Raw genomic sequence first — 23,459 nt, forward strand, 5'->3', positions numbered from 1 at the left:
TTCCGCTAGACAGGGCCGGATGGCATCGACGGTCCTCTGGCCGAACTCGCAGTTGGCGAGGTAATCTTGCCATTTCCTAATGAGGACCGTCTTTTCTTGGACTCTGATAAGTTGAACAGCCCTGGGCACTATCTGTCCTCCCCCAGCTCGCAGCTCTTTTGTACGCCGATATACTTCGGCGCACTGGCGAGCCGCGAGCTCTAACGGGGGGAGGCCCGCCAGGGCTGTTGCCGCCGCATGCGAAACCGTGCTGTATGCACGTGACACTCGCTGGGCCAGCGGACGCTGGATTTGTCGCAGCCTCATGCGGATAAGGCGCGACTTCTCCGCTGCAGTCGCCCAGACCGGTGCGCCGTAGAGTGTCACGGCATGCACGGTCGCGGCGTAGAGTCGACGAGCCCTACCACTCGCCCCCCCCCAGGTTCGGCATCAGCCTAGCCAGACTGTTGGCCACTCCTTTAGCCCTGGGAGCTAGGCGAGTAAAGTGCTCGCCGAAATTCCAGGTGCCATCCAACCAGAGGCCTAGTACTTTCATACCGGCCTCCACGGAAATACGGGTTCCCTCCACCTCGATGTGGGCCTCTGGCGGGCTCCCCATTGCCCTAGTGCGGAAGAACACCGCTTGGGTCTTCTGGGGAGCCACCTTTAGGCCCACTTCACGCATCGCGGCTACTACTGTCGCCACTGCGACATTTGCCAGTGCGATTGCCTCCTCCCAATTGTCGCCCTCGACTCCCAGGACTGTATCGTCGGCGAAGACGTTCAGCCAACAGCCCGGGAGGAGGGCGACGCGGAGTACAAAGTCGTACCCCAAGTTCCACAGGAGTGGGCCCAGCACCGACCCCTGTGGAACCCCCCGCACGACCAGCTTGACCATAACAATTCCGGCTTGGTCTGTATAGACCAACTGCCTGTCCCGGAGATAGTCGAAAATAGCGGCTATCAGGTAAGGAGGGACACCGTGATGAATGAGTGCCCTCCTTATTACAGGCCATGGCAGGGTGTTAAACGCGTTAGCAATGTCAAACGCGACACACAGTAACACCCTGCCAGCCTCCACCGCGGCTTCCGAGTGGGCCATGATGCGTAGAATTGCATCGACAGTTGACCTGCCCTCTCGGAAGCCATACTGGTCCCGAGATAGGTCGGGACCAGTCCGGGACAGATGCTGGACGATTCGGTCGGCTAAAATTCTCTCGTAGAGTTTGCCGACTTCGTCCAGCAAGCAAATCGGTCTATACGCCGACGGCTGGTCGGCGGGCTTCCCCTGTTTTGGGAGGAGGACCAATCTTGCCATCTTCCAAGCATGGGGAAACCGGCCTTGCTTGAGACACTTGGTAAATAGTCCACGCAAATGCTCGGCCAGTTCCCCCGTGACCAAGGACCAGGCTTTTCCGGGAACTCCGTCAGGACCCGGGGCCTTGCCGGCCTTCAGCCTTTTGGCCGCCTTTTTCATCTCGTCCATGGAGACCTCGAGTTCCTCGTCCCACTCGAAGTCGGGCGAGTCGGGACTCCCCACGATTCTCTCCCCCGGATCGTCGGGGAAGAGGGTATCTATCATTTCTTCGAGGAACTCGGGTTCCATGGACTCCGTAATCGGGGGCGCCGAGGTCCTCAACCTGTTGAGAACTATCTTATACGGGCGCCCCCACGGATCTTCGTGCAGGTCCTGAAGGAGCTCAAGCCATGAACGGTCCTTGGCCTGCTTGATGGCCCAGGAGTAGGCCCGCTTGGCGGAGCAGTAATCTACTCCTGCCTCCTCGAAGCGTCGCGGCTGTCGGTGCTGGGCTCTCCTGGCCCGCAGCCAGCGACGCCTCGCCTGGACGGAGGAGCGCCGTAAGTCGGCGATCTCCTCCGTCCACCAGTATGCAGCTTTGCGTGGATGCGGTCGGGATCGGGGCATGGCGACGTTACACGCCGCGGTCATAATGTCCCCGATCCTTTTAGCAACCGCATCCACGTCGTCCGACTCGGTCAGCAAGTCATCCATCCATAGAGAAGCATGGATGGAAGCTCTTAGGAGATCCTCATCCATCTTCTTAAGCGCCCAGCGCGGGAAGCGCAAATCTGCCTCCTTGCGGCGGGCCTGGGCCTCCGGTAGGGTGACCGGAAAATTCATCTCTATGAAGAGATGATCTGAAAGAGTTTCAATCTCCTCGACCACCCTCCAACCCTCCACCCTGCGGGCAACGTAGGGGCTGGCCCAGGTCAGGTCTATAATTGACCCTCCTCGGTGCCTTACACAGGTCTGGACGTTGCCCGAGTTTAACAAGGAAAGTCCCAGGCCCGCCGCCCAATCCTCAAGGATCCTACCCCGGACGTTCGTGACCGGGGAGCCCCACAACGCCGACTTGGCGTTGAAATCCCCGGCCACAAGGACCTGTTGTCCGGTAAATAGGACCCTCCTGAGGCAGGCCCCGAGGTCTGCGAGTACCCTCTCGAAGTAGGCCGTATCTCGGTTGGGGGACACGTAAACGCCCCCCACAACCACTCGGCCCCACTTAACGACGACGTACCCGTCACCCGCCTCAATACGAGAGCAGGCAACGGGCATATCCGTCTGTCGCCACGTGATTGCCACCAAGCCACACCGGCTACCCGCCCACAACGCGTGGTTCTGCGGGATCCGGTACGGCTCGGCAGCCACGCCCAGGCCACACCCGCGCTCCGCCATTGTGTGTAAAAACACATCCTGCGAAGCGCGGGCATGGTTCAGGTTTGACTGTAGGAGGCGATGTAGAGCCATTAATGACATTCATTGTCCACGAAGGCCTCCCACTCCTTTTCTACTCGTTCGGCCGTCGCGGCCTGTGTCTCCTTAAGAGACCCTTCTGTTTGTCCACTCTGAGTGGACGTTTCTTCTGGAGCCATTGTCGGCGGCATCGGCAGTGGGGTGAACTGCTGCAATTCCGCTGGCTCCGTGTCCATCTCGTTCCCCTCCGGAAGAAGTACCGGGGCAGGGTCCAGTGGTGGCGGCAACGAAGACGATCTTCTCTCCGCAGCTTGGTCCCTCTTCTTCCTCACTCGTTGGACCTTAGGCCTCTCCTCCGTATTCTCGGACTCCACGGAGAGAGCCGGTCTTTTGGCCAATTGTCTCCTCGGAATCGGGAGATTGGCCACCTCCACGTTGGTGATCTTGGGTAGGGGACGGGAGACGGATCCCGCCTCATCTACTTCCATCCTCTCCGTTTCCCTATTGATCGCCGGTCCAGGCCCGGTCCTGCCCTTGGCAGTTCTTGGTTTGCCTTTCCTCCTAGTCCTCGCCGAGGAGCACGATTTACCTCCGGCACGGTGGCCGTCCGGCTTCCCCAGATCCGAGCAAACGGGGCACTTGGGGGGTGCGTTGCAGCCCCGAGCCAAGTGTCCGCCGTCTCCGCACCTGTAGCACCGAGCGCTGCGATCTATCTCGCTGGTGCACTGGCTGCTAACGTGGCCCCCCTCCAGGCATCTAAAGCACTGGAGGGGTCTGGGCTCCAACACCTGCACCCGGGCCTCAAACCACCCCACGGTTAGTCTGCCACCAGCGCCGCTTATGGCATTGACGGCCGCGAGTGGGCATTTCACCCAGGCGGTGTTGAGCCCGTTGGGCCCTCTACGGAGAGGTCCGACCTGGACTTGCGAGGCCGCGCAGTTACCCTTACTAGCAACGACGGCCGCAACCTCGCACTCCGTGATAGAATCTTCCAAATCTAAGATTCTTATTTCACCCTTTTTAGAGGGTCTCGAGACCCTAACTTCCGGGCGTCCCTCGAACAGCATGGCGAGCTGCTCCGCCAGCTGGTCGGCTTTCTGGGCGTTTTCCTTGCCGGGGATCTCTATTATGAGAGCCCCGGTTTGAGCCCTTTTTGGCCTAAAGCCCTTGGTGAAACCCAAAAGGCTCAGATCAATTTTGGCCCGGGCCTCCTTCAAGAGCTCTTCGTACTTCCCATCAGAGCTTGTAATGGTAATCGCCTCGCTCCTTGGCAGCTTCCTCTTGGCTGGCTTGGTGGCAGAGGCGGCACCATTTTGCCTATTAGCAGGCTTGTTCTGGGCAGGCGTCTTGGCAGCGGGCGTCCTCTGCTTCGGGGCAGCCCCGCCCGCGCCCCCACTCCTCCCAGTGGTCGGCCTATTTCCTCCCTTCCCCTTCGTCGCTACCGCCTGCCAGGCCTCGTTGGTCTTGGCATTCTTGATAGCAGGAGGGGCAGCGGCAGAAGCAGCGGGGGATTTACTGTTCCGCTTGCTCCCTGCATTCGCGGACGATTTGCCCGGAGCTGTCCCCTTGACTGGGGCTTTTCCCGCCGTCTCGGCGTAAGATAGCCCAATCGAGGTCTTGCTCTTCCCACTCGTGGCCTTAGGCTTGTTGCCCCCTTTGGCCTTGCTCACCGCCGTCTTCTTAGCCGAGGGGACTCCGACGCTAGGCGTCGGTACTCCGGTCCCAACCGCAGCGGCGGGCACTCCAGGCTTCTGGATGGCCGAAAGCCTTTCCATAAGCGTGCCAAACATGCTTTCCAGTTTGTCCAAACGGGAGTTAACAGAGTCAACTCCCGTTGTTTGTCGCGACGGTGAAGCTTCCCCTGGGGGATTGATTCTCCCAGGTCGCGTAGTCCGCAGGTCGCCCCTCGGAGGGACAGCCCCCTCGAGGACCGTCAATTTGCCGCCGATGGCTGGTCTTGTTACCGGCGGCATTCCCTCTTGGTCGATTTCCTGAAGGATGCGTCGCCTATTCTCCTCGGCGGCCTTTCTCTCCTTCTCCTCGACCTTGTCGTTCTCTTCGTCCGAAGAGTCCGAGATGACGTTGTTCTTTCTCCCGGAAATGGCGATATTCTTTCTCCCCCAGGTCCTTCCTGAGCGGTCCGGTGATGGTGGAATAGGAGCGTCGTTCTCCGCGTCCACTTCCATCTGTCCCTCTCTTCTCGCGGACAACGTCTTTTCCACGAGCTCGCGTAATTCGGCGTTGTCCTTGCGGAGGGCTGCTACCTGGGATCGGAGATCCTCGACCTCCACGTCCCTAGCGATCTGGCATTCCTGGCCCCCCATTCGGGTTACCAGATGCGTCACCGCAGCTGTGATAGACGCAGCAGCGTCGTTGAGGTGCATCCGGTCCGTCCCCCTTAGGCTGGCCGTAGTGCAAATCTTATCAACTTTGCCGACCGCCTCCAGGATCCTTGCCGGGAGATCGTTGGTGGGAGCCATTTTAAATTCCTCCAATCTCTTCTTCTCCCGGACCTTCCTGCTCTTCGAGGTTTCCGCCCCCACAGACGGATCCACCAAATCGCGGAGTCTCTTCTCTTCTTTCAGCCTTTCCTTTCGGGCGAGTAACATCTTTTTAACCTCGTACTCGCCCGTGGTAACAGGTCTTCCTCTCTTACGATCGGTGTCCTTGGTCCAGAGCTTTCCATCTGCCGGACTCACAAACACCGACGTATCCGAGACGTCAGGGTCGTCTTCGTCTCCGTCAATCGAGTCGACGTCCCCTATGGTGGCGTCGGAGCGCTCCGCGTCCGACCCACCGGTAGCCGGGTCAGTCTCAAGGAATTTCTTCGACCTATCGAGGAGTCGGTCGGTTTCATTTCTCCTCCCGGTCTTAGTGGGAGACCGGGATCGAGAGGTTTGACCCGCCATCCTCTGTGCCAAGGGAATATCCTCCTCAGGGGTATCCTTGTTCCGCGTGATCTTCGCGGCTCTGTCGCGCGCACTTTGAGGGCCCAAAGGCTTTTTCGCAGTGCTCCTAGACCTTTCGCTTCCAGAGTCACTGGCCCCTTTGAGGGGGGCCATTTTGTCTCCCGCCTTGGAGGTCTTGTCACCCCGAGGGGCTTGTTCGCACCCCTGGAAGTTGGCAAGGTAACCGTCCAGGTCTGTTGTCTGGGCGCCTCCGCTCCAGTGGCTACCTCCCGCCGTATTATTGTCGACGGTTTCTCGCCCACGCGAAGAGTCTCCGCCTTTAGGGTGGCTCTTGGCTCCACCCTTAGCGATCGTATTTTCCCCCAAGACGCTCGCTGACAACGTCGTGGGTAGCCCATCGCTAGTTGACGACATGGGGGGACTGGGACGGTATCCCCCATCACGCCGGCCCCTGGTATCCGATTCCAGGGAGTTTTCTCCTTTTGTCGACATTATCATAGAATTTACGGTGGTTTGTTTTCGGGGTGGCCTTCCCCTAGGCTGGTTGCCTGCCACGGCTGACGAGCCCAGCCTGCCCGAGCTCGGGTATCCCCGGGCCCGCCGCACCCGTATCGAGGACGCCCACCGAAGAACCGGCGGCCGCCCCCGACCCCTGGGAGCACCTCCCGCCAGCAGACGCCTCACCGGGGAGGCCCAACCGCGCCCCCAGCGAGCAAAGGGAGGACCGGCCGAGCGAACTCGATCCCAGCCCCCCGCCACCCACCAAGGGCAAGACGAAGGACCCCCCCCAGCGGCCGCCCCCAGCGAGTAACCCGTACGCGCCGCCGGCCCTCAGCCGACGGCAGGGATCGCACCAACCCGTACCGGGAAACGTCCCGGCGGCCCGGTGCGTCCCCCCTCCCAGGTCGCCCCGGCCCCGACCTCGGAATACGTCCGAGCGGCCCGAGACGACCCTCCGTGCCGGAGGCACCGTGGGACCACGTCCCTGGCGTGCAAGCCTCCAGCACGGGTCTGCCCCCCACCGAACCCAGCACCATGTACTGGGCCGAATGGGAGGCGGTTATCCCCCCCTCCTAGGAGAGAGGGATCTTCGCAGTCCCTCGGAGAGGCGATCCAGGCCCGCAGCGCGTACGACCAGGGTTTCCCCCGGCCGCAGCGCTTCCGTCCGAAGACGGAGAGCAGGCCTTTTGACCCCCCCACCGAGAGAACCCCGGCCGACTCTACCCCACCCGCAAAGGGACACCCCGGGCCACTCCCCTGCCGGAGCACCGGCGTGCAATGGGTAAGTGGCCCAACCCCGGGATGGGGCGACGTAGGACGGGAAGTGCGCCCGCCGAGCCCCAGGGCCGCACTAGTGCCGGACCGGGCCATTGCCCGAGAGATCCGACACCCGCGATCAGCCCAGGGGCGAGGCGAGCGACCCCCGCCGCTACCTCTCTCCCCAGGGAACAAACCAATAACCCCTCCCCGGACCTGCCGGAGCACCGGCTTGCAATGGTCGAGAAGGGGCCCCCCGTTCCCCGTGGTTTTTTATCGAGGTTTTCCTTCCTCTAGGCCTGCGGGAGGAGTAAAAACTCCCCCCTAACAGTCCCGGCCGACCGGGCGTTTGTAGTCGGGGTCGCCTTCCCCTACCGGCGCTTAGGAGCCAGGGACTAATCCCTGGCGGGGGCGCCGGACCCCATTGTACCCCTCACTTCCAGCGTACTGGAAAGAAGGGTACGGTGTACTCTTAGACCCTGTACCTCCCCACCGGGCCCTCCCGACGGTTAGACCGAAGGTACTGCCCCAGTGGATCACTGGTACAAGGAGCCGTCTCACCACGGCAAGGTGGCACACCACGAGAGAGATCCCTAACAGTCTCAAGAGTAAAGTACTCTTTCTTGTCAGCAGAATCAATCACTACTCGTAGAATCAATTCAGGATAATTTGTACCGCGAAAATATAAAGTCTCAGATTTTATACCCCAGCCATTTGATAAAAAACTACCCCCGATCCTTAACAGTCTCAAGAGTAAAGTACTCTTTCTTATCAGCAGAATCAATCACTACTCGTAGAATCGATTCAGCATAATTTGTACCGCGAAAATATAAAGTTTCAGATTTTGTACCCCAGCTGTTTGATAAAAAACTACCCCCGATCCCTAACAGTCTCAAGAGTAAAGTACTCTTTCTTGTCAGCAGAATCAATCACTACTCGTAGAATCGATTCAGGATAATTTGTACCGCGAAAATATAAAGTCTCAGATTTTACACCCCAGCCATTTGATAAAAAACTACCCCCGATCCTTAACAGTCTCAAGAGTAAAGTACTCTTTCTTATCAGCAGAATGAATCATTACTCGTAGAATCGATTCAGGATAATTTGTACCGCGAAAATATAGAGTTTCAGATTTTGTACCCTAGCCGTTTGATAAAAAACCACCCCCGATCTCTAACAGTCTCAAGAGTAAAGTACTCTTTCTTATCAGCAGAATCAATCACTACTCGTAGAATCGATTCAGCATAATTTGCACCGCGAAAATATAAAGTTTCAGATTTTGTACCCCAGCCGTTTGATAAAAAACTACCCCCGATCCCTAACAGTCTCAAGAGTAAAGTACTCTTTCTTAACAGCAGAATCAATCACTACTCGTAGAATCGATTCAGGATAATTTGTACCGCGAAAATATAAAGTCTCAGATTTTATACCCCAGCCATTTGATAAAAAACTATCCCCGATCCTTAACAGTCTCAAGAGTAAAGTACTCTTTCTTATCAGCAGAATGAATCATTACTCGTAGAATCGATTCAGGATAATTTGTACCGCGAAAATATAAAGTTTCAGATTTTGTACCCCAGCCGTTTGATAAAAAACTACCCCCGATACTTAACAGCCTCAAGAGTAAAGTACTCTTTCTTATCAGCAGAATTAATCACTACTCGTAGAATCGATTCAGCATAATTTGTACCGCAAAAATATAAAGTTTCAGATTTTGTACTTCAGCCGTTTGATAAAAAACTACCCCCGATCCCTAACAGTCTCAAGAGTAAAGTACTCTTTCTTGTCAGCAGAATCAATCACTACTCGTAGAATCGATTCAGGATAATTTGTACAGCGAAAATATAAAGTTTCAGATTTTGTACCCCAGCCGTTTGATAAATACCACCCCCGATCTCTAACAGTCTCAAGAGTAAAGAACTCTTTCTTATCAGCAGAATCAATCACTACTTGTAGAATCGATTCAGCATAATTTGTACCGCGAAAATATAAAGTTTCAGATTTTGTACCCCAGCCGTTTGATAAAAAACTACCCCCGATCCCTAACAGTCTCAAGAGTAAAGTACTCTTTCTTGTCAGCAGAATCAATCACTACTCGTAGAATCGATTCAGGATAATTTGTACCGCGAAAATATAAAGTCTCAGATTTTACACCCCAGCCATTTGATAAAAAACTACCCCCGATCCTTAACAGTCTCAAGAGTAAAGTACTCTTTCTTATCAGCAGAATGAATCATTACTCGTAGAATCGATTCAGGATAATTTGTACCGCGAAAATATAAAGTTTCAGATTTTGTACCCTAGCCGTTTGATAAAAAACCACCCTCGATCTCTAACAGTCTCAAGAGTAAAGTACTCTTTCTTATCAGCAGAATCAATCACTACTCGTAGAATCGATTCAGCATAATTTGTACCGCGAAAATATAAAGTTTCAGATTTTGTACCCCAGCCGTTTGATAAAAAACTACCCCCGATCCCTAACAGTCTCAAGAGTAAAGTACTCTTTCTTGTCAGCAGAATCAATCACTACTCGTAGAATCGATTCAGGATAATTTGTACCGCGAAAATATAAAGTCTCAGATTTTATACCCCAGCCATTTGATAAAAAACTACCCCCGATCCTTAACAGTCTCAAGAGTAAAGTACTCTTTCTTATCAGCAGAATGAATCATTACTCGTAGAATCGATTCAGGATAATTTGTACCGCGAAAATATAAAGTTTCAGATTTTGTACCCCAGCCGTTTGATAAAAAACTACCCCCGATACTTAACAGCCTCAAGAGTAAAGTACTCTTTCTTATCAGCAGAATTAATCACTACTCGTAGAATCGATTCAGCATAATTTGTACCGCGAAAATATAAAGTTTCAGATTTTGTACTTCAGCCGTTTGATAAAAAACTACCCCCGATCCCTAACAGTCTCAAGAGTAAAGTACTCTTTCTTGTCAGCAGAATCAATCACTACTCGTAGAATCGATTCAGGATAAATTGTACCGCGAAAATATAAAGTTTCAGATTTTGTACCCCAGCCGTTTGATAAAAAACCACCCCCGATCTCTAACAGTCTCAAGAGTAAAGTACTCTTTCTTATCAGCAGAATCAATCACTACTCGTAGAATCGATTCAGCATAATTTGTACCGCGAAAATATAAAGTTTCAGATTTTGTACCCCAGCCGTTTGATAAAAAACTACCCCCGATCCCTAACAGTCTCAAGAGTAAAGTACTTATTCTTGTCAGCAGAATCAATCACTACTCGTAGAATCGATTCAGGATAATTTGTACCGCGAAAATATAAAGTCTCAGATTTTATACTCCAGCCATTTGATAAAAAACTACCCCCGATCCTTAACAGTCTCAAGAGTAAAGTACTCTTTCTTATCAGCAGAATGAATCATTACTCGTAGAATCGATTTAGGATAATTTGTACCGCGAAAATATAAAATTTCATATTTTGTACCCCAGCCGTTTGATAAAAAACCACCCCCGATCCCTAACAGTCTCAAGAGTAAAGTACTCTTTCTTAACAGCAGAATCAATCACTACTCGTAGAATCGATTCAGGATAATTTGTACCGCGAAAATATAAAGTCTCAGATTTTATACCCCAGCCATTTGATAAAAAACTACCCCCGATCCTTAACAGTCTCAAGAGTAAAGTACTCTTTCTTATCAGCAGAATGAATCATTACTCGTAGAATCGATTCAGGATAATTTGTACCGCGAAAATATAAAGTTTCAGATTTTGTACCCCAGCCGTTTGATAAAAAACCACCCCCGATCCCTAACAGTCTCAAGAGTAAAGTACTCTTTCTTAACAGCAGAATCAATCACTACTCGTAGAATCGATTCAGGATAATTTGTACCGCGAAAATATAAAGTCTCAGATTTTATACCCCAGCCATTTGATAAAAAACTACCCCCGATCCTTAACAGTCTCAAGAGTAAAGTACTCTTTCTTATCAGCAGAATGAATCATTACTCGTAGAATCGATTCAGGATAATTTGTACCGCGAAAATATAAAATTTCAGATTTTGTACCCCAGCCGTTTGATAAAAAACTACCCCCGATCCTTAACAGTCTCAAGAGTAAAGTACTCTTTCTTATCAGCAGAATCAATCACCACTCGTAGAATCGATTCAGCATAATTTGTACCGCGAAAATATAAAGTTTCAGATTTTGTACCCCAGCCGTTTGATAAACTGTATCCTTGCAGATTCTTGTGAATTTACGTAATTACTCGGCGAAATTTCATATATCATATGTCATTTATTAACATCTATTAACTTTTAATACAATTCGTCACTTTTGCAAGGATTTCGCAATTATATACGAAAGAATTTACGGAAAGATCAACGAAATGGAAGAATACAGAAATTGTAAGTGTGAACGTTAATTTAATTAACTGATTTTCGTTAAGCTTTCTTAACCGTATATATATCATAGTTTTTGGAAAAGATCAAGAGACACGGTAGTGTCTCGCGCCAAGTATACGCGGAGCGAGACCGACCGTGACTCTTTTACGCGACGCGACGGGTTGCGAGTACTCGAGATGTTGAGATCTCGATAACGAGTGAACGGATCAAGTTCTAAGTAGGCTTGATCGATAGCTTGGGGTCGATTTGGGGGGGGGGGGTATCTCTTATAATATTTTCCGCTACGTGCCCTACAAGCGGAGATATTGCGACGCAAAGTCGAAATGTGAAAATTTATTATTAAGATACTCCTACTAACGCCGACGTCTCTCAATATAACATACATATAACAGAGTAATGTCACTTTCACTTTTTCGACACTGGCGCGCTAGTATCGCCAGTTTCGATATGTATCATACATACATATGTATACGTGTGTGTGTACTGCGCGCAGTGCAGATAGTGTGTTCAGAGCGCTGTCTAGAGTCAGTTCAGTTAACCTATCGAGAGACACGGTAGTGTCGGAGCGAGACCGACCGTGACTCTTTACGCGACGCGACGATTAATTCAAGGTAATTGTTTTATGTAATTATCCTATATCTATTTTCTATTCTATATATTACTGTTACTTACTATACTATATATACTTATACTTACTACGTTTACGCGAGTGTTTACACAGGTTAACCTAGATTGTGCATTACATGGATAATATTGCGATCTCCCGCCTCTCCCCTATTTTCTCAATGTGCATTTCTGACTTTTGGAGGTACGCTGTCAGCCGCAATCTGAAGCGATCTGTATCTCCCAATATATATCAAGATATATTGACGGCAGGGAGCTGATGCCGAAGATATTTTCCCGTTTACGCGAAGGAATTATCGTAAGTTATCGTATCGTTTTCGTAAGTAGGTTAGATTACCAGTTTCTTACAAAATTTTACATAAAACGCGAGATTTATTTATGGGAGCTTTCCAGCAAGCGACACAAGTCGACACAGGTATCGTTTTGTCTTTGTTACTCATTGCCAAAAAAGAAAGATAGAACGACGTTTGTGTCGGCTTGTGTCACTTGCTAGAAAGCTCCCTATGTATGCAAGTTTAACGCCTATTGAGTTAATATGAAATAATTTTCCTAAATTCTGGCTATCATCGAAGTGTTATAATGAAGAAAGGTGAATGTCTCAGTGATTTAGAGAATTTTTAAGTTATTAAAATACTCCAGTGTCACTTTTGGAGTAACATTGGCGTGACATAAATGTTCTACTGCATAAATTAAATTTTCACAGGTAATTCTATCTATCAGCTTCTTCAGAGATGTTTAGAAGTTCTGAAGCGTGAATTCAGCGAGCTTAAAACAGTAATGGCAGATCAGTTAATGTATGTCAAGGAGGATCTTTCTTATATTACCGCACCATTATACGTTTTACGATTTTATTGTAACTAAGGTAAAGATACTAAATAATAAAACTTATGAAGCAATATCACAATGTTGGCATGTTATTTTAATGTATGTAATATTGTGATTAGGCACGAGGAAAAAGCGAACCTCTGTTCACATTTGACGTTCACGATGATATTCGTGTTATACACGATGCTTCTGTCGAAACCGAGGAATCACATGAAAAATTTTACTTAGGTATTTATCATTAAAAGAATACTTTGTATAATTCTCTTTTATGTTATTTCTCATTAGATCATGGTACGAGAGGAACAAACACATTTTTCCAGCGAGTACATGGGAACCTTTTGATCCAACGAAAAGTTGACAAGTATACACTGTCGGATAAAAATAGGAAGAAAGATAAAATCTGATAAACTTAGATTCAACGAATTGTCCAATTTCGTTTAAAGGATTCAGATTCAAAAGACTAATTTAGCAGAGCTACATAATCGAGTAAATGAATTAAATATTATTATATAACTGAATGAATTAAAATCACAGTCCTTAAAAATACAATGTAGCTACAATATATATACATTATACATATATATATTTGTATATATATTGTAATATATATATATATATATATATATTACAATCTGTTGCATAATGAATCAATTGTACGATGAAACAAAGTTATTTATCTGGTTATAATATTTACAGTCCTTTGAATCTGAATCCTTTAAACGAAATTGGACAATTCGTTGAATCTAAGTTTATCAGATTTTATCTTTTTTCCTATTTTTATCCGACACTGTATACTTGTCGTAACTTTTTGTTGGATCAAAAGGTTTCCATCTACTCGCTGGAAAAATGTGTTTGTTCCTCTTGTACCATGATCTAATGAGAAAAAAAAAAATAACATAAAAGAGAATTATACAAAGTATTCTTTTAATGATAAATACCTAAGTAAAACTTTTCCGCATGTGATTCCTCGATTTTGACAGAAGCATCGTGCATAACACGAATATCATCGTGAACGTCAAATGTGAACAGAGGCCCGCTCTTTCCTCGTGCTTATAGATATCCATTAACAGGTGGTACTTATGGTCGGCAGTCCAGACTCCGGAAAATCGCATTTTGCAAAGAATTATCTGAAGGAATACGGATACGTCAACAGAGACACTTTAGGGAGCTGGCAGAAGTGTATTGCCGCAGTCCAACAATACTTGAATCAAGGAAAAAGTATAGTTATAGACAATACCAATCCCGATCCAGCTTCGAGAAAGAGATACATTGAGGTATACATTGAGGTAGCCAAGAAGCGCAATGTCTCGGTCAGATGTTTCGTCATGACGACAAGTATAGAACACGCGAAACATAATAATAAAATAATCGGAAATTAACATTAACCGCCATCGTGTGAAAGAATCGTATGAAGTGATTTTTCCGAAAATTCTAATCGATTTATTATTATATTACAGTTTTGCGAGTTGACTGATCCAAGCCACATTCCAATCAACGAGATTATTATCAACTCCTACGTGTAAGTAGATTTTAGATATATACATCTCTACTCAAAATTATTTATCTTTGGATATGTAATTATACTTTGATGTTACTCCTTTGCAGGTAAATGGTCGACAGAAGCTTACAATGTGGTACATATTTTTAACAATATTTCTATATGTAAGTATATTTGATGAACCAATAAATGGTAAACATAAATTCAAAATCTTGCTAATAGTTATATGAAATGACTGTTTTATGGTAGTTCAAACATATATACATATATACATATTAGATTTTATAATATATTATTAAAAATTACAAAGTACAGTTTTCTTTATTTTAATTATGTTTAATATAGAATATTCATAAATAAATCCGCAATTTATCTTTTATGTCCTTTTCCGATTGTTTCCAATTATCTCCATTCCGTTGTCATACTTACGTGATATACATACGTGTAGCATGTTGATTCAAGCAAATAAGACTTTACCTTTGTCGATATACTTGTCACTTAACTGTTTGGATCTGTTAATTGCATATTCGTAGATAAAATAGCAAGTCCTATCAAGCTTATCCATACATTTTCTAAGAGTAGCAATTTTGAACAATATCATAATGATAAAGATACAAGACATAACGAGAGACATTTTTGTAAAACTCACAAGTGCTTCAAATAAAAGAATTTGAATTTTTTTTTTAATTGAATTGACAAATGGATAATAAAAATATAGCATCGTATATTATAGATAGTAGATGATACGTTATGTCGATACGTTATGTCGATACGTTATGTCGAGGCGGAAATTCCAAAATCCGTGGAAGAACAATTAGCCGAGTTAATGGCGAAATCAATAAGAAACAGGAACGGTTAATAAAACCTGTTCTAACCACGCAACTATCAATTTTAGTTCTTAATAACTTTTTTCCTAATTGAGAGCGACAATTTTAACTTATAGATTTATGTTTTACGCACCAAAATACACAAAATTAAAATTTTAGCCAATTCGGTGAGGAAGCCCCTCTCCTTCATAATTACCTTTTTTAAACCACATTTAACTGCTTATAAATATAAATAATATAAATATTATAAATAATTAATATAAATAATATAAATAATTAAATTATTTATATTCAACCAATTAATAATTTTTAAAATATAAGTAATTTATCTGAGACTATTTATTTATTATTGAAAAAATTAATAATTATTTTCCACTAATTATTAATTTTCAAATAGATAGTAATTTATTTTTGATAAACCATCTATTAATTATTTTAATAATAAAGAATTTATTTTTACTAATTACCAGTTTACAAAAGAAATTAATTCATTTTCACCTAATTACTAACTTTCACAAACTAGAAATTTTTCTCTGACAAATTACCAATTTTTTAAGTAATCTATACTTTTCACAAAAATTAAAGGAACACTATATATCTTTAAAAATAGGCAAAATTCAAGCAGCTGTAACTTTGTTAAAAATGAACGAAATTTAAATTTAAAAAAAGGATTTTAAAGCTCAAAATTTCTACTTTCGAAAGGTTACTATTATTTTTTAGTTTCTGTGAGTTTGGTAATTTTTACATATAGAAAACTACGAGCTAGACAAAATAGAAAATTTTCTTCTCACTTTGTGGGCCTGTCAAGTGCACAAAAAAAATCTGCGAAAATTTTCGACTTTCTAACGTAAAAGCTTGAAATTTTCCTTGCAAAATCTTTTTTAAAAAATGTTTCTACGATTTTTTGTTACTGATTTATTGCGGATTGAATAAGAAATGAGGATTTTGACTTTGATTGCTCATAATTCCCTTAGAAATCATCGTATCGCAATTCAAAAAATAGATTCTTAAAGCTGAAACTTTGTTCTATTGAACGGTATAATTGCCAAATTTTTTTAAATAACATGTAGATATGATACAAATGGATGAAAATAATGTAAAAATTCAGGTTTTAAGCTTTAAATTTAAATTTTGTTCATTTATAACAAAGTTACAGCTGCTTGAATTTTGCTTATTTTTAAAGATTTTAGTGTTTCTTTAATTTTTGTGAGAAATATATAATTTACTTTTACTTAAATATTATTAATTTTTATGTAAATAGTAATTTTTTGTAACTAATTATTAATTTTAAGATAATAAGAAAAAAAGAGAAGAAAAAAGGTTGCAAAAAATTAAAAAAATTGAAGAAAAGAAAGAACAGAGAAAGCTGAAAAAATGAAAGAAATAGAAAAAAAAAATATTTTACGTGAACAAAAAAGTCGTAAAAAGGTGTCAAAAAAAAATAAACTTTATTTAACAATTTTAATTTTGCTTAATTATTTTTTTTAATTATTCAGCTTTTAATTTTCATGTTTACAAGAATTTATTTTACTTGTAAGCACTCTATTATGCAATAAATTATTTGTATAAGTTTTAACACAAGAATAAAATATTATTAAGTATATGAACACCAATTTAGAGCTGTTTTTTGTTATTAATTATTAATAAATCTCTATTTGTGTAACAATATTTTTCATCAGCATACTAATTTTTTAATTGGTCGGACACTGGGACAAGTTATGTCCGGATAACTAGGCCATAACCTATTTCAGCTGTCCGGCCACTGGGACAAGTATGTCCGGACACTAAGCCACAACCTATTTCAGCTGTCCGGCCACTGGTACATTGACACGCTCCATTATTTATGTAAATATTAAATTATTAATTGATATATGTGAGTTAAAATAATTTTTCCCTGCTTAAGGGAATCTTAAGTTTTCGAATGAATACAAATATTTATATTAAACATCTTTCTAAATATTATAAATTGTATTATTTATGACAAATCATGCTTAACCGTCCGGCCACTGGGACGTTTACCTTAACCTCTTTCTCTTTTTCTTTTCCTGATTTTTTATCATTGCTGCTTGCTGTATTTCATATGCTATGACTGCTTGTAGCAGTATTTCATTCTGACCATCTTCCAGCACTAAAATTTTAATTTTTTCTGTACTTTCATAAATTATACATATACACATTATCGTGGTAAAGAATATTCACAAAATTATATTACTTAACTTAACTCAAGTGACATATATTTCAAAAAAAGATATAAAATCTTTAATTTCTTCTTCACAAAATTATATTACCTAACTCAACTCAAGTGACATGTATTTCAAAAAAAGATATAAAATCTTTAATTTCTTCTTCACAAAATTATATTACCTAACTTAACTCAAGTGACATGTATTTCAAAAAAAGATATGAAATCTTTAAATTAAATTACGCCAATTGCAAAGAGAATATGTATATTGCTTTGAAAGATAATTGTTGTGCAATTTCTTCTTCACAAAATTATATTACCTAACTTAACTCAAGTGACATGTATTTCAAAAAAAGATATGAAATCTTTAAATTAAATTACGCCAATTGCAAAGAGAATATGTATATTGCTTTGAAAGATAATTGTTGTGCAACTACTTAAAAAAAATAAAACCCAAGTGGTATTTTTGTGTTCCTATTCAAGGGTCTTCCTATTCCAACCCAAGTGGTAATAGCTTCTTAATTCTCTTTAACAAATTTTTAATATTACAAAGAATTATTTTAATTACAAAGAATTAAAGAAGTAACAGTACAAAATAAAAATATTTAATTATAACAAAATAAATAAATTTTTCTTGTAAAAAAAACTTGGCGCTGCTTTTTTACTCCTGTCACATTCTTCCCTAAATTATGTTTATTGTTTTTTATTCAATCAAAAATCTAGTACTAATGTTTAAATTTTAATGTTTAAATTTCAAAGTCTAGCAGCGCCAAGTTTTTTTACAAGAAAAATTTATGTATTTTAATAAAATATTTTTATTTTGTACTGTTACTTCTTTAATTCTTTGTAATTAAAATAATTCTTTGTAATATTAAAAATTTGTTAAAGAGAATTAAGAAGCTATTACCACTTGGGTTGGAATAGGAAGACCCTTGAATAGGAACACAAAGATACCACTTGGGTTTTATTTTTTTTAAGTAGTTGCACAATAATTATCTTTCAAAGCAATATACATATTCTCTTTGCAATTGGCTTAATTTAATTTAAAGATTTTATATCTTTTTTTGAAATACATGTCACTTGAGTTAAGTTAGGTAATATAATTTTGTGAAGAAGAAATTAAAGATTTTATATCTTTTTTTGAAATACATGTCACTTGAGTTGAGTTAGGTAATATAATTTTGTGAAGAAGAAATTGCACAACAATTATCTTTCAAAGCAATATACATATTCTCTTTGCAATTGGCGTAATTTAATTTAAAGATTTCATATCTTTTTTTGAAATACATGTCACTTGAATTAAGTTAGTTAATATAATTTTGTGAAGAAGAAATTAAAGATTTTATATCTTTTTTTGAAATACATGTTACTTGAGTTGAGTTAGGTAATATAATTTTGTGAAGAAGAAATTAAAGATTTTATATCTTTTTTTGAAATATATGTCACTTGAGTCAAGTTAAGTAATATAATTTTGTGAAAAAGAAATAAAGCTACCACTTAGGTTGAATTTTTGAATTTACAAAATACATTGCGTGTACTTGGCGCCTTTTTTTACCTTTTTTGAAAAAGGTAATTTTGTACTGATATCACCCATTTTGTAGTGTTAAGCAAAGATCTGCAAAAAATTTTTATTTTTTATTTTTTAATTATATTCACGAAATTAGCAATAACAACAAATTAAATTTTTATTAAATTAGCAAATTCTTTTATTTTTTGTTTTTAAACTTTTTCTTCTTTCGTCATGTGATATTGTTGCCACTCATCTGAAGTCGCAACTGCCGGAATTTTATCCCTCAATCTTTTCTTTTTATTTTGAGTTGAATTTCCAGGCCAAAAAGAGTATTTTTAAAAGGAGAAGGAACATTCGGAATATCTTGTCTCGTACCTGTAAAAAAAATTAAAGCCATTATACTAATTGCTCTACAAATCAGCCATTGTAATTCTATATATGTATATACACACAATTAGGTACTTACCAGTATTTTGAATGTTTTCATTATTTTCCTGATTTTCCAAATTGTCGATACCAGATTGAAATTCCATCAACTGACCCGTAGTATTCTCAAAGGTTGTATTTTCTTCCTGACATTCCAAAAGATTGACGATATCTGATTGCATCTGGTCTTCAGGCTGAATGATTACTATTTTATCTGCTGAAATACTATCAGTGGCTGTAGCTTCTTGGATATCATCCAAACATAAAATAACCGGAGTATCCTCATCTATATGCAATGTTTCTTGATCATCGTTTGTCGCATTTCGACCCTGTTCTGTAGATATCTGACCGGTTCTTTGTTCTTCAATGCTATTAAAACTATCTCTTGTAGGAGTATTAGACTTATCACAACCAATATTTCCTATTAAATTGGAATAAAGACGCAAAAAATAGTAAGTAAGTTTTTAAAACGAGTTTCAACGTAGAAAAATAAACTCTGCATAATTATTTTGTAAGTACTCTAAATTACAATATTTACAATTAATACATTTGATTGATTGTAAATATACAGTGTTTATAATTTTTTTTAAATAGATTTGTGCTATTCAAAATTGGATTTTGTCAGGTGAGTTACCGGTTTTCCTGTTAATCTCCAACCAGTACCGAAAAAGACCTTCATTTTCAATTTCATAATTCCAGACTCCTGCTGTCTCTGCCGCTTTAAATTTGTCGATCATTCCTTCCGGCAATTGTTGTTTAAAAAAATTAATGTATTTTATCATATCCATTTTACTAGCTTCTTCAGTTTTCTTAGCTTCAGATTTCTTCTGCTTGTTCTGTTGTGAGAAGGCTTTGAACGAGCGATGTGCTCCCGCCCTTCCAGAGGGCAGCTCGCGGTTGGTGGCGCGGCTCGAAGCGCCTCGCATGCATGCGGGCATCATGGATGCTCAGAAGAGCCTCGATCACTGTCGTGTTCAGATGTGTTCAGACGTCCATTACGATTTACGTTACAGAGTGTGATACATACATATATATAATAAATAGTATACTCAGAGTGTTGTAATAAGTGCAAGAGATTATTTCCTGTCCATCCCGCCACATTCCGAGTCGTTCCTGGCTATAGTTCCAATATGTTCAAAACATTAAAATTAACGGCATCCGGTGTAAAAGGATAGAGTCCACACGTTTGAAATCCATTTTTAGCCATGGAGGCAAGATCTATTGAATCAATAGCTTTTTGTAACAGTGGGACAAACATCTCTTTTTTCAGACGTTCTCCATTATTTTCTAGCCTCCAATTATTGACAGTTTTCTTCCACGCTGATTTTAAAGGATGGAACACCGCTACATCTAATGGCTGCAAAATATGCGTGGCGTTTGGGTACAGAGCTATTAACTCAATCTCGTGCTGTCGACAAAAATTGCTCAAAGGCAATGTCAAATGCGAGGAATGACCATCCACAAATAATACTACAGGGAATACAATGTTAGTGGTTTTCAGCCAGGGGTAGAATACGTTAGTAACATTCATAAAACGACTCAGCAGTCATCCATCCTTTGTCAAAAGTTCCAATGCTCCAGCATTTCGGGATGTTCTGTGTTATAATTGCTGGTATTCTTTTATAAGCGTACATTATCATAGGAGGTGCCATAACTCCGGAAGCGCTAATCATTACTAATGTTGTCAGTGCCTCTTTTTCGTCAGCATTTACAATTTTATATACTGATTTAGCACCTTTTTTGACAATAACTTGCTCTGCTTTTGGACATAATAAAAAGGAGCTTTCGTCGCAATTAAAGAACCATGAAGCATCAATAAAAAGCAGTTCTTTCTTTAGCAAGTGCTGACGAACTTCATTAAACCACTTTCTTAAACAATCTTTAGTAACTGATGCTCTTATAGTTGTTAAATTTTGCGCAATTCGACGTGACAGCTCAGGGTGTCGACGAATAAATGCCTCATACCAGTGACGTCCAGGTCTGTTATTCGTGAAAGGATTTATTCTTTGCAACTGACCTATTAATAATTGCACGCTATCTAAAAATTGATCCTTCGTCACCGGAAAGCCTTTTTCGCTGATATAAAAAATCCAGTTAAGTAACTCCTTTTCTTCTTCTGGAGACAGAACGGTCGATGGTCCCATTGTAGAGTCAATTTTTGATTTGTTTTTTAATTTATCGTGTAGCGTACTTTTGGATATTCCGTACATTTTGCTGGCTTGTCTAAGCGGAATCCCTCGACGAACATCATGCAGTGCATTCATCAATGATGACCGAGCATCATTGTCTCTTACTTGCTTTTTTGTCTTCATTTTACCTATAAAAGTAAAAATTTAGTTTTCTATTAATTAATTGAGTATTTTTAATCTCTAATATATTTATTCATAATTTTAAAAAGACTTTCCACATGCTCAATGAGGTTATAAAAAATAAATTTTGACTTTGATTATTATAACAATAGCTATTATGAATTAATAACTTATTTTAACATTTGTAAATGAAGATAAATTGTCGGTGAGTAGTTTTAAAAAGTCTCACATGCAATTAAATGCCTTTAAAAACATGTAATTATTACACTTACCGCAAAAATCTATCGATTTCAACAAGCGACACTGCATGACATAACCTCTCATTTTTTAACAAATTGCGTTCGCACATGCGTCCGGCGATTGGGACTACTGATATTTTTAATGTACCAGTATCCGGACACTCAAAATTATTGTTTTAATTGTGATTTTTAGGATGAATTTCGTCAAAACGAGTATCTAACTAATCTTTAAAATTAGATAATTGATTATTTATTTACAAATATAATTAAATATCCAATTTTTATACTATTAGCTATATGCTTGCGCTTAACGAATCTGTTAACGATTGGCCATCATTTTCACAAACAACAGACACATGCTCATTTAATCAATTTTTTTAAATACAAAAATGTTTAATTAGGTTTACTTCTTTTTTCCAATTAACCCTTCGCCCGCATACGTTTTTTTGGCACCTTTACGCCGCCAACCTGGGTCGTTTTCGTCCTGACGTTTTTTTTTAGTGTTAAAGTGTTACAAAAAATCTGAAAAAATTCATGGAGGTAATTCAAACCTTCAATTTGAAGTATCAATCATAAAATTATAAACAATTTAATTTTTTCACATAATTTGTATTAAAAAAATGGAGTAACTAGGGGTAAAATCATTTGTTTACTCAAAAAATCATAACTTTAAGACAAATAAAGATATCGAAATGAATCAAAACGGAAATTGAAGGGGAAAAACGTACCTTTCATAAAAAAAATATTGCATGCAATTATTTTGAAATTAAATGCTTAAGTTTGCAACCTTAATATTGCCAATAAATTAGCCCCAAATTTCATAGTAAAAATAGTAATAAATATTTAATAATAAAAAAATTAGTAATAAAATAAGTAATAACTCAATAGTTAAGTATCCCAACATTACTTTATTGTTTATCTAGAAAAAAACAAATATAAGTCGTAAAAAACACGCTACACAAAGCACGGCACGCAGCACACAACGCGATGATCATCGCAAGTTGGTTTCTTGCATTTCACGCAGCAATAGTTAGTTTTGTGTTCTTTATCACTCGGGCAATAGTAACATCGTTTTCTTTTAGACATTTTATGTGGAACGAGAACGACAGGAGAATTTTCAACGTCGCTCGAAGACAGTACCTCGCGAATATTTTGTAACAAAACTTTGTGGATTCCGGGCTTTTTTGCGCGATCTTCGAGAAGTGGTTTGATTAGAGATAACGCGAGGGCTTTCAAAAAATCGCGTCTGTTTCGAATCTCATTGTAAGGCAAAAAGTTGTACAAAATACAAGCATTTACGCTGGCCTGGTCGAGCATTCCGAAAAATAAGCGCATCGGCCATCGGTTAGTTTTTCGAACGCAAGTGTAGTTACCGCACAGTTGGTCGAATACATCCGTTCCACATTTTGTCTGATTATAAAAATCAATTATCTCCGGTTTATCGCTGTCTTCGCACTGTTTTCCGTATTTATGCTTAGATGATAGTAGCAAAACAACCTTGTTTTTTTTTCGGACAAAAGGAAAGTAGGATATTATCCCCGTCGTAACCGTATCTAGTTGTACCGATCGAAGCATTTCTTTTGAACGACTCCGGAATCTGGCGCTTGTTTTTCCTGAGGGTACCTACCATGGTCAAGCCATAATCTTTTTTCATCTTATTGCAAATTTCGACCGAAGTAAACCAATTATCACAGGTGATATTTCGACCAGTGTTATGAATTGGCTCACTCAATTTACGCACATAGTATGACAGTACACTTTCGCCGCGCTCTGCTGGTACTTGTCG

At 41.5% G+C, this 23,459-nt stretch overlaps 1 long non-coding RNA gene and 1 pseudogene across 1 annotated transcript; one reads left to right on the plus strand and one right to left on the minus strand.

Annotated features, from left to right (window-relative positions):
• The first annotated feature begins 14,161 nt into the window (after positions 1-14,161).
• Positions 14,162-14,390, plus strand: LOC139787174 (uncharacterized). Its single transcript, XR_011722543.1, has 2 exons — positions 14,162-14,201; positions 14,288-14,390. It is a non-coding gene; the product is annotated as an uncharacterized lncRNA (long non-coding RNA).
• A 5,340-nt stretch (positions 14,391-19,730) lies between these two features.
• LOC139787175 (uncharacterized) lies at positions 19,731-21,437 on the minus strand (annotated as a pseudogene).
• Between the last annotated feature and the right edge of the window lie 2,022 nt (positions 21,438-23,459).

The sequence above is a fragment of the Temnothorax nylanderi genome, unplaced genomic scaffold, assembly GCF_030848795.1.
Source record: "Temnothorax nylanderi isolate EJ_2023f unplaced genomic scaffold, tnyl_v1.0 TNYL_tig1313_pilon, whole genome shotgun sequence".
Taxonomy (NCBI): domain Eukaryota; kingdom Metazoa; phylum Arthropoda; class Insecta; order Hymenoptera; family Formicidae; genus Temnothorax; species Temnothorax nylanderi.